This window comes from Triticum aestivum, chromosome 1D, assembly GCF_018294505.1.
Source record: "Triticum aestivum cultivar Chinese Spring chromosome 1D, IWGSC CS RefSeq v2.1, whole genome shotgun sequence".
In the NCBI taxonomy this organism is placed as follows: Eukaryota; Viridiplantae; Streptophyta; class Magnoliopsida; order Poales; family Poaceae; genus Triticum; species Triticum aestivum.
This window is the reverse complement of record NC_057796.1, coordinates 92812409-92818776: the sequence shown is the minus strand read 5'-3', so window position 1 is coordinate 92818776 and position 6368 is coordinate 92812409.

The window sequence follows — 6368 nt, the reverse complement described above, 5'->3', positions numbered from 1 at the left end:
TGGCCGCGTTCCAGGGGTTCGGCTCGAGGCGATTGTCTGATGCATCACGAAGACGGTACGCCCCTCCGGTGAGAACTTCGTCAATTATGAAGGGACCCTCCCATTTGGGCTTGAGTTTGTCCTTTTTCTTCTCCGGCAGGCGTAGAACGAGTTCGCCAATGTTGTAGTCTTGGCCCGTACTTCTCTGCTTTGATATCTTCGAGCCTGCTGTTGGTAAAATGCTGAACGGGCTTTTGCGACATCGCGCTCCTCTTCTAGGGCATCTAGGTTGTCCTGCCGATCAAGCTCGGCTTCTCTCTCTTCGTGGATAATATCGCAGGGCAATACAGCCTCCGCGCCATACACCATGAAGAAAGGTGTGTATCCGGTAGTACGGTTGGGCGTGGTCCGCAGCCCCCAGAGTACGGAGTCGAGCTCCTCAACCCAGTGCTTGTCTGATTCTCTCAAAGACCGCACTAGTCTGGGCTTGATGCCGCTCATAATAAGACCATTGGCTCGTTCGACTTGACCGTTGGTTTGCGGGTGGTAGACGGAGGCGTAATCGAGTTTAATGCCAAGATTAGTACACCAGGTTTTCACCTCGTCGGCTGTGAAATTAGAGCCGTTGTCGGTGATGATGCTGTGTGGGACACCATAACGGTGCACAACACCGGATATGAATTCTATCACCGGCCCGGACTCAGCCGTTTTGACCAGTTTAGCCTCTATCCACTTAGTGAATTTGTCCACCATGACCAGCAAATATTTTTTCTTATGGCTTCCCCCTTTAAGGGGTCCAACCATATCCAGTCCCCAGACCGCGAAAGGCCAAGTAATGGGGATAGTTTGTAAGGCAGTTGGGGGCATATGGCTTTGGTTGGCGAAGAGTTGGCATCCGACGCAGCGTTGGACAAGGTCCTGTGCGTCTGCTCGGGACATCGGCCAATAAAACCCAGTACAGAAGTCCTTGCTAACAAGGGCTCGAGCTGTGGCATGGTGTCCGCCGAGACCAGCATGAATTTCCGCTAAAAGCTGCCGCCCCTCTTCCTCGGAGATACATCTTTGAAGTACTCCGGTAGTACTTTTCTTGTAGAGCTCTCCGTCGTGAACCTTGTAGGCCTTCGAACGCAGGACAATGTGGCGAGCCTCATTCTGGTCTTCGGGAAGCTCCTTCCTATTAATGTAGGCCAAGAAGGGTTCGGTCCATGGGGCGATGACTACCATAATGAGATGGGCCGACGGTGTTATTTCGGTGGCTGAGCCCCCGATGTTGTCAGTGTGTTCGGGATTTGGGGTTGTGTTCGGGTCTGGACTGTTGTTGCCGCCTTCCCCTTGCCACACCACGGATGGCTTGAAAAGCCTTTCCAGGAAGATGTTGGGTGGGACGGGGTCGCGCTTGGCGCCAATGCGCACAAGGACGTCCGCTGCCTGATTACTTTCTCGGGCGACGTGATGAAATTCGAGCCCCTCAAACCGAGTCGACATTTTTAAGACGGCATTACGATAAGCTGCCATCTTTGGATCTTTGGCATCAAAGTCTCCTTTATTTGAGATATTGCGAGGTTTGAATCCCCGCGCACCTCTAGGCGTTGTATGCCCATGGATAGGGCCGTCCGAAGACCATGCAATAAGGCCTCATATTCGGCTGCGTTGTTGGAGTATGTGTATAGTATTTGGAGTACATACTGGACGACATCTCTAGTAGGGGATGTTAACACGACTCATGCTCCTAGCCCCGCCAGCATTTTGGAGTCATCAAAATACAAGACCCAATTGGAATACGCGCCATACTCTTTAGGGAGTTCGGCCTCTGTCCATTCGGCGACGAAGTCAGCCAGTACTTGGGATTTGATGGCTCGACGTGGTTTGTATGTTATGTCAAATGGAAGTAGCTCTATGGCCCATTTGGCGATCCGTCCCGTGGCATCGCGGTTGTTTATTATGTCATTGAGTGGGACTTCAGAGGCCACCGTGATTGAACACTCCTGGAAGTAGTGTCGTAGCTTTCGGGATGCCATGAAGACCGTGTATGCTATCTTTTGGTAATGGGGATACCGGGATTTGCATGGTGTGAGGACAGTAGATACGTAGTATACTGGTTTTTGAAGTGGGAATTTGTGTCCGTCCTGTTCTCGTTCAACGACGAGCACGGCGCTCACCACCTGATTTGTTGCCGATATGTATAGCAACATGGGTTCGCCAGCGTTTGGTGCGGCCAGGATTGGGTTGCTTGCTAGGAGGGCCTTTATTTCCTCCAGTCCGGCAGTCGCCGCGTCTGTCCATTCGAAGTTATCGGTGCGCCGTAAGAGGCGATAGAGTGGTAGTGCCTTTTCTCCTAATCTGGAGATAAAGCGGCTTAACGCTGCCACGCAACCGGCTAGTTTTTGGACTTGCTTGAGGTCTGTTGGCGTAGCCAATTGTGACAGGGCTCGGATTTTGGCTGGATTTGCTTCAATTCCTCTATTGGAAACGATGAAGCCCAGCAGTTTTCCAGCGGGGACGCCGAAGACACATTTTCCGGGTTGAGCTTAATGTCATACGCACGGAGGTTGTCGAATGTAAGACGTAAGTCGTCTATTAGTGTTTCGACGTGCCTAGTTTTGATGACGACGTCATCGACGTAAGCTTCTACTGTCTTGCCGATCTGCTTCTCCAGGCATGTTTGAATCATGCGTTGGTATGTGGCGCCGGCGTTCTTGAGCCCGAAGGGCATGGTGTTGGAGCAGAATGGCCCGTATGGGGTAATAAATGTTGTTGCAGCTTGATCGAACTCCTTCATTTTGATTTGATGGTATCCAGAATATGCATCGAGGAAACACAGTGAGTCGTGTCCTGCGGTGGCGTCAATGATTTGATCAATGCGGGGGAGGGGGAAGGGATCCTTAGGGCAAGCCTTGTTGAGGTCTTTGAAATCGACACACAGGCGCCAGGATTTGTCCTTCTTTGGTACCATCACCAGGTTTGCCAGCCAGTCCGGATGTTTGATTTCTCTAATGAATCCGGCCTCGATAAGCTTGGCAGCTCCTCCCCCATGGCTTGTCGCTTGGGTTCGGAAAAGCGCCGCAGTGTTTACTTGACAGGTTTCAATCCCTTTAATATATTGAGGCTATGTTCGGCCAGCTTGCGTGGGATCCCTGGCATATCTGAAGGGTGCCAGGCAAATATGTCCCAGTTTTCGCGCAGGAATTCTCGTAGTGCGGCGTCAACTGTTGGGTTTAGTTGTGCTCCGATAGATGCTGTCTTCTTGGGGTCCGTTGGGTGGACCTGGAATTTGACTATTTCTTCTGCTGGTTTGAAGGAGGTGGATTTGTGGCATTTATCGAGGATCACATCATCCCTGTCCGCCGTGGAGCGCAGTGCGGTTAATTCTTCAGCCGCGAGGGCTTCGGATAGCGCCTCAAGGGCCAGGGATGCGGTTTTGTTTTCAGCGCGGAGTGCTATGTCCGGATCACTGACGAGAGTGATTATACCGTTTGGTCCGGGCATTTTGAGCTTCATATACCCGTAATGAGGTATAGCTTGGAAGCGTGTAAAAGCATCCCGCCCCAACAGGGCGTGGTATCCGCTGCTGAAAGGGGCTACTTGAAAGGTGATTCTTCGGACCGATAATTCTCCGGCGTGCCGAATACCACGTCAAGTGTGATTTTTCCCGCGCACGGCGCCTCCTGACTGGGAATGATTCCTCGGAAGGTTGTGCTACTTTGCTTGATGCGGCTCCTGTCTATTTCCATTTTGTGGAGCGTGTCCTCATAAATGAGGTTTAGTCCGCTACCGCCGTCCATGAGGACCTTGGTAAGTCGAAACCCGTCCACGATGGGACTGAGGACTAATGCGGCTGGCACTCGGACTGTCCTATACTTCGGTTCGTGACCGGAATGAAATGTTATAGCCGTGTCATTCCAAGGGTTTATTGCAGCGATTTGGCAGACTTCAGCGAGGTCGCGAAGTACCCTTTTGCGCTTGTTGTTTGAAGCGAATGTCTCGAAGACCGTCAATACTCTTGTGCCGTCATTTTCTGGAGGGTGCTGCTCTAGGGTGTCTTTGATAAGGATGTCCTCGCCGCTCATGGCTACCTGCCGGAGTATCCAACATGCTCTAAGGCTGTGGGTTGCCACGGTATCCGGTGTCGTGTGTATTTTGCATGGGCCATCGAGCCATCCCTCCAAAACAGTTCTGTGTCGCGTAATGGGTTTATGTTTTTTGACTGTTGGACTGGGCATGCCACGGGGGTGCGCCCTCTTCCCCTGTAGGAGGACTTGAGTTGGGACGGACGGGTCCCAGCAAGCTGCCTGAGTTTTCCAGGCGCTTTCCATCGTGCTGTACTTCTGTACGATAGTTGCTAAGTCAGCGAACTTTAGTATGCGACGGTGATTGATGGCGTTGAGAATTGCTTCGTCTGCGCAATTGTTGGAGAACGCTGATATCACGTCCTTGTCGCAACAATCTTTTAACTTGTCTTTGACAAGGAGGAATCTGGCCCAGAAGTGGTGGATCATTTCCTGAGACTGATGTTTTATGCACATGAGAGCGCCTATGTCCGGGTGGGTGGGTGGAATTAAATCCGAACCCTGACCCGACCGATTATCCGGAGTCTGAAGACCTTCCAGACTCAACAGTCCGGGCTCCGGAGTATCTTCTGATTGTTTAGGACCGCCGTCCGATTCTATGTTCGAAGGGCCGGTCGCATCCTTTCGCTGGTGGGTATCCGGTTCTTCCTGATCGGTGATCCGAACACAGTCTGTCTTCGATATAGAAGAAGACTCGCCGTCCTGCTCCTCGACTACCGCTATCTGGTGGGTGACCGGTGGAGTTTTGATTTCTCCTTGATCGGTTTTAGGCCCGATCCGATCTAAATCTATGGCGGTTCCCAAAGCGGTGATGCGATCTAGGAGCTCGTTCAAGGACGAAAACTCTGCCGGATCCATCTGCTTGGAGTGTCCGGAGTTGATGCGAAGGGAATTTTCAATGGCCCGAGAGGTCATCATCGGCTCTACGGCCGAACGGGCGATCATGGTAAAGCCGCCCAGCCGGGAGGGTCTGGCCCGGGTCCAGTACTCCCCCGGAGGTGATGTTGTCTTTAAGGACAAGGCGAGCCATCGATCCGATCATCGACGTCACAGTGGAACTCTCAATGAAATCACCAATGTCGGTGTCAAAACCGGCGGATCTCGGGTAGGGGGTCCCGAACTGTGCGTCTAAGGTCGATGGTTACAAGAGACTGGGGACATGATGTTTACCCAGGTTCAGGCCCTCTCTATGGAGGTAACACCCTACTTCCTGCTTGATTGATCTTGATGAATATGAGTATTACAAGAGTTGATCTACCACGAGATCGTAATGGCTAAACCCTAGAAGCCTAGCTTGTATGACTATGGTAATGAGTATATCCTTTCCGGACTACACCCTCCGGTTTATATAGACAACGGGGGGATCTAGGGCTACATAGAGTCGGTTACATAAGAAGGAATCTTCATAGTTGGTCGCCAAGCTTGCCTTCCACGCCAAGGAGAGTCCTATCCGGACACGGGTACAGTCTTCGGCCTTCATGTCTTCACAGCCCATCAGTTCGGCCCATGGATAACAAGTCGGACGCCCGAGGACCCTTTAGTCCAGGACTCCCTCAGGGGGCGACGGAAGCGGGAGAGTCCAGCAAGCTGGAGTATAAGTGAAAGCGAGGAGGAAGGAGGGTTTTTCTGGGATCGCCCCCTCTTCAAGAAATATGTGCTTCTCCTCGCAAAAAACAAAAACAAATGGGCTTTAAGATGGATAGGCTTTTCTATCGGCCCAGTCGGCTTCCTGTGTTTCATACTGGAGGGCCTTAACACTAGAGGCAGCCCATTAGAGACACTCTCCAGCTCTCCAGCTTATTGCCCATTCGAAAAAAATAAGAGATGCCTCCAGCTTAATTATGGCTCCTCGTCGGTAACATTTTTCAACTTGAAAAAAAGTTATAGCTCCTTTTCGGGCCGGCTTGGCATCCACCAAATTAGATGATGGTGTACTGCATGCAGACACTCACACTGGTCGTAGTGCGGAAAAATGAGGGGTCAAATAACATGCCCACAATATATATAGATTAACAGGAATTGTGGGGGATTAAATCATGTACAAGCCAAATTCCCCTCCATTCCTCTCCAAACCCCTTGGGAGGAGGTTGAACCGAACAAGGCCTAAGACTAACCACAGTGGGAGTAACTTAGGCTAGTAAGGCTAGTCATAGTGGGAGAAACTTAGGTACTAGTAACATAGCGCACTTCAAGAAATTTTTGCTTATGTGGCATGTAGTTAATGAGGAGAGAGGTGTTTAGAGTAACATAAAATACTGTAACATAGGGCTTCCTGAAAAAGGATGAGTCTACAAGCTAATAAATGAACCCATCTATGATACT